At 35.6% G+C, this 13,156-nt stretch overlaps 1 pseudogene; it reads left to right on the plus strand.

Annotated features, from left to right (window-relative positions):
- Positions 1-12,721, plus strand: part of LOC149224602 (zinc finger CCCH domain-containing protein ZFN-like) — a 61,485-nt pseudogene extending 48,764 nt beyond the window's left edge.
- The last annotated feature ends 435 nt before the right edge of the window (positions 12,722-13,156 follow it).

Consider the following 13,156-nt stretch of genomic DNA (forward strand, 5'->3'; position numbering starts at 1 on the left):
CTACTTATGTATGCATAATCTCATGATGTCTGCTTATTCTCTCCCTTTGACATGAATGAAGAAGGATATATACTCGCCCTAAGCTTGTGTAGACTCTTTCCTTGAAATCCCCCTATGACCAACATGCTTCTTGGTTGAAATTAGAGGACCATTCCCCCTTGTGAAGAAGGTATTACACCCATTTTGTTATAATATATTCAATTAAAAAAAAATGATATGTTAGATATATTTGCAATTTCCTCTTAGTAATTGCAACTGGTCCTCCAGAACTAATGCTTCTCCTTATTTGTAATTCTCCTTCTTTTAATTTCCTTGTTAATTGAATTTAACCTATTAATCATACCAATTGTTTTTTCTTGAAGCAAATGCAATCTTTTATTTTAACTTCCTTCATTTTTGGTCTACATGCCTCTCTTTCTCTTTTGTTTCCTTCATTGCAATTCCAGGGGTTGTCTTCTTGGTGATTCCTTATACTATTGCTATGATTAAATTATCATCCTCATGTCTTTCCTACAAAATTTACATTTCATCATTCTTATCCTACAAATCACGCTGAAAAATTCCCAATTTCTTAATGTTGCTTGAGATGTTGCGGTATAACACTCCCTCGCACCCCATTAAAATATCTCGATCTGTGGGATGTCTTACTTATTGAATTGACCCGAAATCTAATATTTATTACGAAGATCGAGTCATAAAAATCATATTTTTACCACTTGTTCAAATCTCAAAACAAAGTTAACCATTGTGTTCATCTGATTGAGATATTTTCAAGTGATATAAAATTTATCTCAATCTTACTCTCGAATTGAAAGTTATGCCCTCTTGAAGTTTGACCACTTATATTGGGCCACATCAGTATGGTGTTGTCGTGTATACCACATGGAACTTCCACATCAACATAAGGGGACCAATTCATCATAGTTACTTCTATGGCCTCCATGTGGCCACTACCACATCATATCAGGTGTGAGGTCCATTGGTCCTCCCTTATGTGTTTGCAACTTTTTTCTTGTTATCTGTTTAGGGGGGAATCCAACTTGAAAACATTGTGCCCACTTTTCTACACTCCTGTACCCCAAAATCCGTAGATCTTCTTATTCTCAATGAAAAGTATGCCTCGATGCCCATCTAGTACTACACAATGGGTGCATTTCTTTCCACCCCCAAGCCTGAACTCTCGGATCCATTCCAACACATGAGGATAAAATCCATCCATCAAATCGTGTCATCTCATATTCACCTAGTCCACCTCTAGATATCCTAGATACTGAATTTAATCTAATATACTGCATTGTGGGTCCTATGTGAAGTCATTCCCATATGATAAGGAATAAGGTAGTTATATGGGCCTAAGAATATCTAAGCTTTCCAGGGGTTGGACAATCTTGCCACTGCTATATGTCTTGACCCCCACATTCAATGAAAAATATGGTATAATAGAATCCAAAATGGGCAAGGAACGATACTCTACCAAACCTTTGGACCTATGGATCTCTAAATTTCCATGCAATCAAAACAAAGGAATCTAACGACAAAAATATATGGGCCATTCAATAAGTAGAAAATCTTATGCCAACTCATATTTTCGAATTCCAGGATTCTCCAGGGAATGAAGGGGTACAAGACTATAAACTGAGAAAATTACTTAAGACTTGGGGTATCAACCCAAAAATTAGTTTCCCTGAAGGGGATGGCCAAGACTTGAATATTGGCCTCCAATAGATGAAGCAAGTCTGCAACTCAATCCCTAAGGATTTTACGAAGTGTTTCTTAATATGGTGATATCTAAGTATATAGTTCGAAGTTATCATCCAAGAAACAATAGTAAGGATAATTCACATAGATTCACAACTTATATCAAATTTCACAAGACCTAAACTGGAATTACAAACATGTAGGAACTCAACCCAAACATACAAATAACTTATAAATGATAAATAAAGTAGTAGTTCCATGGAGATGTCAGTCATTGAAATCATAACACTCACGGTAGCCAATCAGTAAGTGAAAGCGCAACTTTCAAGTATCCACACATGAATATCCATAAACCACAGATTTATCTCATCATTCTTGAATTATGTAATCATTATCACTAAGCAAATATTCAATGAAATCACAACATATAAGATAAAACTACAGCATATGAGATAACATAAATTCATGAGTATGGTTGTGAACTACCCAATTCCAACATTTAACATAGTTGAAACTTTCATCATAATCAGTTAATCCTTATTGGACTTCATACCATCTATCACAAGCATACATGATATCCTTCACTTCATGAGATGGCAATAACCACATAGTTCAAGAATCTTATTATCACCATAGATATGCAACATAGCTAGTCAATCATGATTATACGGTGAATTGGGAATTATTTCATGGATAATAGAATACCATACATCAGTAAATAACATAGAAAAGACTTTCAAAATTCCACAATCCAACTATTAATAATGTTGAGAAATCTAGGGCATCGAGATTAGGTGATTTGTTCTATTTAATAACTATTTTTGAATGCTTTTTACTTTACAGTAGGATCTTATTTTACTTATATTATTATAGTGTTATTCTTCATCAAACATCTACTAATGCATAAACCATAAAGAGACAAGAGACACAAAATATAGGCTATCAGCTAGGGTGAAAACCTCTCCTACTTGAGAGGAAAACCCGAACATATAATTCTTCTTATAGATACTGTGATTAACAAATACCAAGACCAAGATCAATACCCTTGACCACAACCCCTCCAATATCAAATCAACCTCTTTACACAAAGACAACTTATAAGGCTTCTAATGATGATGGCTTCTCTTTCGACCTTCTTTTCAGACCTGCAACCTTTTATATGCGTTGTAGAAACCCTAGATAACCTGTGTAGTCAAAATAATGGGGAGAATGCCTTACTTTATTCTTTTCTTGATGATTACTCCTTTTCCACTGAAATTAGGCCTTCTATGTTGACTATGATCCTTGCTTCTTGACAACCGAGAAGTGTGCCCTAGTTGCAGATCAAACGTATGGAAAACGAACCCAAACAATTTTTTTTCCTATCCTTGTTGTTCCTTCGCTATAGAATGAGACTTCTTCTCCTTGTTGGATCGAACTTTTGTTTCAGACCTATGGTTGAGCAAAATTTTGTCTTCAAATGAAATATACACTGCCCTATTTGTAGTTTTTGGGGCCTATAATAAGTTGACTTGAAGAGGGTGAACCAACATGACTCTTTGTGTATGTTATTTATTCCATCTTGTAGCTGACTTGAAGGATAGGTCTTGTGCTTGTCTTGGAGGTCTTTCATACTTATTTAACGACTCATACAAATGTGTAACATGCCCAAAAAGGGTCCTTCATACATAACATAGACTCAAATTGAATTTTATGACTAGAAGACAAATCCTAAAGGCTCACAATGGGAGCCATTACTAAAAATAAAATTCCTTGCTCATGAAACCCATGAGACAACCATTACAATAATAATTTTATTTTTCTTCTTTTCATCAATTACATAAAATCACAATTACACATGTCATTATGAAAACTGAAGCTAGTTACACTTTTCAACACTCCCTCTTAACTAGGGAGGTACTCATAATGGTACTTGGTCATTCTCATTTTGAATAATTTTTCATAAGAAGAGTCGGATTGGTAACCCATATGTATATAATCATATCAACTAGCATTGTCACATATAAAGGCCTTGATTAACAATTATATCTCTCCACTAGATCTGAACACAATGCTGGCGAGACCAATGATGTATAGACACTCTCATCGTTGTCTCTCTCAGAACATACCCCACTCGGGTTCTCAGGGTGTGTTCCACTAGGACTATTCTGATCTTGTATTCCTAGTCCTTAAAGAATATATGTCCTCTACAACTAATCTTATCTTGGATGCCCTAATACATCCTCAAAAAGCATCATATGCCACATGTTTACCCAATCCTCCATTCTATCTTCCCAAGTGAATATAACAATGATGTGTCTATCTCTCCCTCTAAGGAGGACATATCTATTCCAATAAAGGAATGTACTCATTCCTATGAAAGGAAAGTACCTAAGCTCCCTCTTGGCTTAGGAATTTTTCTTCCAAGTTTCTACCAAGTAAGAAACTTGTTTCCAGGATCCCTCTTAATTAGGGACCTACCGCAGCTCCTCAAGTGGAGATGATGGGATAGCCAACTGTTTGAAGAACTCCTCCTCACAATGTCATGAACTTATTTTCATTATCCATGAGTCTTCATGTTTGGGACTTCTTCATAGGGCACTGACCATCCATCACTTTCATCCATGAGTCAACCATGTCATCATCAAAAAGTGATCCATCAGTCCATTTCGCCTTCCTTCATGCCATGTTTCCTTAATGATCTTTTATCTTACTACACGCGCATCAGTGGTGGAAGATATCCATAGATCTTCCCTTAGCAGCCCTGCATAAAACCATCTAGATATGTGTTCAAAAAATAAAGGAATGAACATTAAAATCAACATTATGTTTGTGATGGTCTTTCATCATGAAATCTTCTAGTTTGCATCAACATCCTGCATACATATCAACAAATCTCATAAATATATATATTTTCAAGGGTCTCTTTCTTTTTTAGACTCCATTAGAGTCATCATATCTTCCATGGAGATATCGTAGTAAAATATTCTTGGTATTTCAGATGTTGATTGCCTTTACCATTGTTGAATATTCCATGATCTCTTCCTTCCTTTATGCACACATTCCATTCTCAAGAGCTTCTAATCAGAGTTCCTTAATTTTATTTAACCACCTAATACTTCATATGAGGACATATTATGTTGATTTCATCTAGTGATGGTGTGACCCATGCATTCCTGCATCCATTTGAGGGAGGAGATCCTTTCTTTTGATCATGCTCTTAAGATAGAGCATGATATTTGTAACCATATGACAGGACTTCCATAATATCAAATGCAAGCACACATACCTCATTGTTCCTTTGGGTCATCTAGACTTCCTACAACATCTTCCTTTATTGAAAGAGTTGCAATCCCTTGATCTTCTTCGCTTTTATGTCATCATACTCTCATCCCATGAATTCCACAACTTTGGAATTCTTGATGAAAAACTTGCTTCCCCTCATGATCGGTGAACCTTTCAATGAAGATCCCATCAAATAATCTTGAGGATCTAAAGCATCCCCATCAGCAAATGTTTCTTTTTGATAAATGTATGACGAACATTGAACTAGATGACCTTGCCACTTATGTTTCCAATGAGATTCCCAAGAAATATATTCTTGACTTCCATAGATTCTAAACATCTTTCTTGCTTGTCAATGATGATGTCTTGAGCTCTTTCTTTCAATGCTTCTATGATGCTTTGATGTATCCCGTTATTTTACTTAGTGAATCATGATAGCCATATCTTACAACCGAAGACTTAGGAACTTGAAAATAACTTATGTGAGGAAGACTATCTTAGTAATAGATATCTCTTACTTCCTCTTTCTTGGACTTCTTCTTTTCAGCTTCCTCCACTTCCTTGGTGATGTGGGCTTCTTCTATTCCTCTTTGATTATTGTCCTTATTGAACTTAGGACAATCTCTCCTATAGTGCAAATATTCTTGATACCCATAGCATTGTATTTTAGCCATGTTCTACTTCTGTTTCTGAGGACCAAACTTTTGAAAATTTCCCTTTCTTTTTGTTATTGCAACATATGCCTGATTCTTCTCACTTGATCCCACAACATATTTGGCCTTTAGTCTATATTATTTAAACCTGCACAGTGACCATAGATCCTGGAATGGAGTAGCTTCTTTCTTCCCATAAATACTTGAAGTAAAGTTACCCCACTCCTCTGGTAGTTCATTTAATACAACTGTAGTCATTTCTCTATCAGACATGACTTCTCCTAGATCTTGTAGTTGATCCTTGATTTTAGATATCCTAATAAAGTATGAGGCTATTCCATCTTCCCTTGACATATTTAGCTTGTAGAGTTCTTTTCTTAATGAGATGACTTCTCCAACAATGCTTATGGAATAAAACTCTATCAGTCTGTCATAAATTTCTTTTGAAGTTTCAAGTTTTGATACATATGGGATGAGGGGATCCTTGATGGATTATATGAGAATACTTTGAGCCCTAACTTCCCCTTGCATATACTTTGCAAGAGATTGAGCATATTCCTCTCCTGGTTTTGTGATAGATCCTTTAACATGTTCCATCAACTCATTTTCAGTGAGATTTAGATCTGTCCTTTTCATCCATGCAAGATAGTTTGAAGCCCCAACCAATTTGTTGATTTCCTTGCAAAAAGATTTTTTTTATAGATTCAAATAAGGTCTTGCTTGTTGAGAGGCTTCTTCCACTTGTTGCTTTCTATAATTTTATGATGATATAAACAATAGAAACCTTTTGTTTGATGAAGATATATTTCTTCTTCAATATGATTATGTGATCTTTTTTCTTTGAGTGCTTCTCTTGGATGTATATACTTCAAGCTACCTTTCTTTGTAGATATTTCCAACTTGATTAGGGTCTTTATGGTCTTTTTGATTATGACTAGAGGATCCAAGACTTCTTCTTCGATCTAGGGTTTGATATTTTTTTGTAGCCCTTGACTTCACTTTTATATCTTTAAATTTGATTTGATTCATTTCTCGAGATCCTTGTGTGTCTCTTGATAAGATTCCCTTCCTTAATTTTTTCACCTTAGCTCTAATACCATGTTGATAAATCTAGGGCATCATGATTAGGTGATTTCTATTATATTTAGTAACTATTTGTGAATTATTTTTACTTTATATTAGGATCTTATTTTACTTATTTTATTATATTTTTATTCTTCATCAAACAACTACCAACCAGGGTCAAAACCTCTCCTACTTTAGAGGAAAACCCGAACAAATTCTTCTTCTTATAGAGACTCCAATTGATGAATACCAAGACCAATATCAAGACCCTTGACCACAACCCCTCCAAGATCAAATCAACCTCTTTGCACAAAGACAACTTACAAGAATTCCAATGATGATGGCTTCTCTTTCAACCTTCTTTTTGGACCTGCAACCTTTTGTATGCAATGCAAATTCCCTTGATAATCCATGTCATCAAAATAATGGGGAGAATTCCTTCCTTTATTCTTCTCTTGATGAAATAACTTTATTTCAACCCCTCAGCCTCTAAGATTACTCCTTTTCCACTGAAATTAGGCCCTCTATGTTGACTGTGATCCTTAATTCTTGACAGTCAAGAAGTGTTCCCTAGTTTTAGATCAAATGTATGGAAAACAAACCAAAACAATTTTATTTTTCATCCTTCCTATCCTTGTTGTTACTTCGCTATAGAATGAGACCTCTTCTCCTTGTTGGATCAAAATTTTGTTTCAAACCTATGCTTCACCAAAATTTTGTCTTCAAATGAAATCCGTACTACCCTATTAATATTTGTTGGAGCCTGTAATAAGGCGAATTGAAGAGGGTGAACAAACATGACTCTTTGTGTAGATGATTTATTCTATCTTGTAGCCAACTTGAAGGAGAGGTCTTGTGCTTGTCTTAGAGGGATTTCATACTTATTCAATGACTCATAAAAATGTGTAACGTGCCAAAGAAGGGTCCTTCATACATGACACAGACTCAAATTGACTTTTATGACTAGATGACAAATCCTAAAGGCTCATAATGGGAGCCATTACTAAAACTAAAATTCCTTGTTCATGAAACCCATGAGATAAGCATTACAATAATAATTTGATTTTTCCTCTTTTCATAAATTACATAAAATCACAATTACACATGTCATTATGAAGACCCAACCTAGTTACACTTTTCAACATATAAACCATTATACTTATCTAAGTGTGTTAAAATAGTTGTCAACTAAAGGAGGGACTTCCACTCTCCACCCAACCATAGGCTAGCTACACTGCAATATTTCTTGTAGCTAATGATACGAATGGAAAGTGGTATCTCCCCATGGTATTTACCCATGATATTGAATAATGTAACTCATTAAGGAACTGATAATACTAAAAATAACAGGCCTCACCTTGCAAAAGGACAAATTGGTCCTCCATAATGTAGTTGTAAAATGGTCTTCTTCTCAATTAATAAATCTATCTTTTTCATTTAGTGTGGGTAATGTTTTTTTCTGTTTCTATAATTAGCTACTTGGAAGATGTGTATGCTCCTCCCCTCCTCTCTCAGCATTCATTGTTCCTAGATCTTAACTATAAGACTAGGCTATGACTCCATGGTAATTGGGTTTTAAGGATTTCTAATGGGAGTTCTCATACCTTCTCATAATCCTTCATTCTGCAAATAGTTTTCCAACTCTGATTAAAATGAATAATTTTTTGTCAAAGAAAAAAAAAGGGTTTGTCAAAACTAATAAGGAATTGAAAGCTCTAATAGATTTGTATTTCATCCATCTTGTCCTTAGGGGAATGAGATGACAAAGTCACCAACAATTGTTGCAAGAAATTATGTTATTTTTAACAATTTCACACTAAATCCCATTCCACACTAGCACGTTCTTCTACCAAATGAATTAATAAATAGCCGGAAAGGAAATTGAGAAATCCAACTCGGTACTAGGTAGGCTTCACTATCTGAAGTTGTGTTACTTCATTTTCTATATTACATGTATTCACCCAGACTTTCTATTGTTCCACTGGTTCCTTCTTTTTCTTCCTAACTATGGCGTGATATGTAATATCAACATTCATTACATTTGCCTAATCCTCTTCACTGTTGAGGTTTAAACTCAGGAATTTGCACATGATATGGAGTTCTAATACAAAGAAGTTTCAAAGGGACCTAAGCATTGGGATGAGCTCAACAAGGGGTGGAATACCTGTGATACCAGAACATCCCAGTCTCCCATCAATGTGGTGAAGAGAAATAACATAATTTCTCTGGATTTGGGCACACTCCAGAAAACCTATCACCCTACAACTATAAGCCTCATCAACAAGGGCCACAACATCATGGTGAACTAATCTACAGACACTGACAATGTTGAGATAAAAGGGAAAATATTCACACTAAATCAATGGCATTGGCACCACCTAACCGTGCATGCTATAGATGGAAAATAACATATGTTATAAATCCATTTGGTGCACCAAGTTTAAGATGACTAAAGAGACATAATTGGAATCATTTGCAAGTTTGGAACTCCTAACATTTTCTTAGTAGAGTTACTAGATGAAATCAAGGCCATTGATGAACCATTAATAAACAACAATCAACATTGTGTGGCGACCGAGAGAGGGAAAGAGCCTCGTTTCCTTCTCCATAGCCACATATGAATGCCTTGAGGGATCCTTCACTGATGGTTCAAACATATCATCATCCACCTCAAGTGGCATGAGATTTTTCACCTTCTTCCTCGTTCTAGTCCCAATCCAAAATTTCCTGCAGATACTCTTAAGGAAGTAGTGTCACAAATGACAACTAAGTCACATGATCCCATAAATGGGGTTGGTAATTTTTTAGGTCCTTATCCAAAGCATATTGGTGAACAAGACTATGCATATGACTTGTGCATGCTTCTTTTCTGGTTATGGGATGCATTATCATTTCAAACATATCCCAAATGTAGATAAATATGATCAATATTTGAGTGAAATTCCAATGAGATTTAGGGGTGGCAAGAGGGGAAGGGATTCTTCTCAATCTTGAAGGAATAAAAGAACTGAAGTATGTATGGGGGCTATGTCTCAAATTGAATAATATTGTTGAAATGTATGAGCTCTATTTGGTATCTAGATAGTCAAGGATAGGGAGTTTCTTCTATTGTAATTATTGGTGATTCTTGCATCCCAATTAGGCATCACCTCAAAGGATATCTTGCTTCCAATAATAAATTATCTATCCTTCTTTGTAGAATTACAACCACTCTAGAATACTTAGCTCAAAAATATTATTACCACATTTTTCGACACTAAAACATGGAAGTAGATGCTCAAGAAAATATGGCATTCTAGATTGAAGAAGGGAAATATGAAATCAATAGATTGGCAGGGATTCAATCTATCCCATGATAGCCCTCCATATGCAAAGCAATTCTTAACATCAGGTGGATAGATGAAATAAGGTTTCAAGAAATGAAAAAATTAGTGCCTCTCGATGGTGCACTTATGGTATTCATTTGTCTCTCATAAATATTGTATCAAGGGACAACATCGATATTTCATCGCTCGTTGCAAGGTGGCAGAATGTTGAGCAATAGGACATCTGCACCCTTTCTTATCCTAGGTGAAGAGTACTGATCTTAATTTAATTTGTGGCATACCTTATGAATGTGCACTCACTTGGATGAATTCCAGATAGTGCAACATCAATTGGTTATAGATGAAATTGGTCACTGAAGTGTGGGAGGTCTTAGAGCCCCATGCAGCATTTAAGGAATATGAGCTCAAATTAATTAGAGTGCAGATTTTTTGTGATGTATTCAAGGAGAGAAATATTGGTATTTATGCAGGGAGAAGGGAAAAGACCCTCATGTCTCTAAGGTTTTGCATGCTTTCCAAAGCAGGAAAGTTTCCTCTTAGAGGATTGAATAAGGTCAGAAATTCACATATTTTTGTTCCCTGATATGTAAGCATTGTGATAAACATCTCTGCAAACAAGCAAATTAGCTATCTCTTAAAGAAATCAAGAAGATATCGCTCTGTGAAGGTCGATAGTCTGGAAGTTCATATTACAGGTATATTTGATCCTTTGTCTTTTCAAATCGATATCAATTATCTCTTAGAGGCCTACTTCAAGAATTTGTAGGATATCTCTCTATCTTCCAAGTTTATTTTTCATGTTCTTTTGAATAATCTCCGCACATAATCTCTCTTCTGCATTTATAGTCGGGAAGCTTTGTGGTTTCTATTCGAGTCTCCTCCCTACACCAACCTCTATGAAACAACACCTTGGAGATGCTCGCATTTGGTCATCACAACGCAAAGAGACTTTGTGGCCCCATATCCTTTAGTCTCCAACAAAGGAATTAGAAAAGGGTGATTGGTCTAGTGTCATTCAGTGCCTAGACTCAGCATGGAGAACCAAGATAATTCTAGCTCAAGTTTAGGACATCCTATTCTGTGTCACCTTTATCTTCACCCTCCCATAGGAAAAAATGAAGGGTATAATGAGATAATACAACAATTGAGGTAGCAGTCAAACTCCATCATATTTCTCCTACAAGAACAATAAAAATTACAGTAAAAAATGCAATAGTTTGAAGAGGAACTCCATTGGATTTGATGTCAACTAGTGGACATGCAACTTCAATGAAATTTTGGAGACAATTGTAGCACTGCAAGCAGTGCTTCAGGAGGAAATTCAGACGTGATGTCCACTAAACCCCCATAGATGACATATGTCTATATTCTACAAATATATTGTTTTTGCATTAATTTCTTTAGAGTTTGTAGTTGTAGTACTTTATGCAAAATGTTTGATCAGGATAGCAGGGTAAAGGTACGTTTTTAAACTCCATATATGATATTAGTAGAAGATATTTTTCCTCTGTATTGAATGTAATCACTTCCTGGTTTTCCTACTATGATCCATGCATATACCTAATCAAATTTCTAATCCATTTAGTAGAAAAAAAAATCTTCCAGAAAGATTTGAGCAACTTGAATGTAAGCATTTTATGAAGACATGGGCATGTAAATATGGTGCAACAAGAAAATATTATCATCCACATGACATAGATGGATCAAGATTATATCTAAACTATCTAGGACTTCCCATGCACTAGGGAGAGAAAGAGTATCCATATTATACATGAATTGGATCCTGCAAATATGGAGCTACTCACAAATTTCATCATTCAAAGCCTAACCCATTGCTACATGACTTAGGTTCTCCTATATATGCAACAACAAAATTATCTTTGTCACCTTCATCAATATCACCATATCCAACAAGACTCATATCATGGTCCTTACAGGGAGTTATCTATGTCTTTGGTCCTCGCCTGTAAGGATCTCTAATATACATACCTATCATGATTTCATCTAAAAAAATAACACCATTACTCCAGCTAGGTTGGAACATTTACCATGGTCTAATAAGCCCCTTGTCATCTCCATAAGGAAAGAAACAACTTAGAATTAGTACAGTGTAGGTTTCATCAAGTATTCATACGTGAGTTCTTCATTCTTCCCCTGTACAAGGATCATCTATAGCCATGGAATACCCAAGATTCTAATGTCAATATGTCGCTCCACAAAGGGAGGCATTCCCTGAAATTCCTGACTAGTTGTAGTGTCAACATTACATGAAAATAGGGTGTTACAATATGGCACAAATTGTAGATATCAGCACCCTAAGGAGAGAGTTGCACTATCTCCTTGTTGCATGCATAGTTCACAAGGGCTTCCTTTATGACCTATCCAACCAACCTACCAATCTTACAACAAGTTTGGCATATGAAAATTTGATCATCCACTAACAAGCCCTAACTACAATCCTACAACATTTCACCATCTGAATAGCGAAAAAATTCATATCCAAAAGGGGGTTCTCTTGGGGAAATTTTTCGATCCATTTATGAAGAATTTTTAGAGCAAGATTTGAAAGCAACATATTAGTATTCAGAATTTAAGGAGACATCCAGCTTCAAGAAACAATCAACTGAAGATGGGGTTTTGAAGTTCTGCAATCTTAAAATGGAAATGGAAATTCTAAGCAGGAGGTACATGGATCTTGTGGGGTGTTCAACTTAGAAGTTACTATCATTGCGCAACCATATGAATCATTCTCCTTAAGTTGGCTGGTAGAATTTGGAGTCCTTCAGGAATCATACTCTTACATTATCTATTTGCAATCTAGACTGATCATGTTAGAGATTTGTATTCTACCTTTCTAGCTATGCATTTTGCAGCTAGGGGCACCCCTGGTGATAGAGCTATCATTTATGGCTATCTATAAACGTACTTCTAGTTGTGACAAAATACCCCTTCTAATGCTAAGGAAATCATATGGTGGGACTATCAAATCACAAAAATGGGAATAAAAAATTTGAAACTTGATTACCTGGATGAAGCCTTTACAACATATCAATGGATAGTGAGAATTTACAAAGATAAGCCATCAGATAGGCCACTAGATTTATACCACACCTTGGCATACTAGCAAGTGAACTACCCTGAAGTCCATTT

This window comes from Pinus tabuliformis, chromosome Q, assembly GCF_031772625.1.
Source record: "Pinus tabuliformis cultivar Carrire ecotype Pingquan chromosome Q, CPIR1, whole genome shotgun sequence".
Classification (NCBI taxonomy): Eukaryota; Viridiplantae; Streptophyta; class Pinopsida; order Pinales; family Pinaceae; genus Pinus; species Pinus tabuliformis.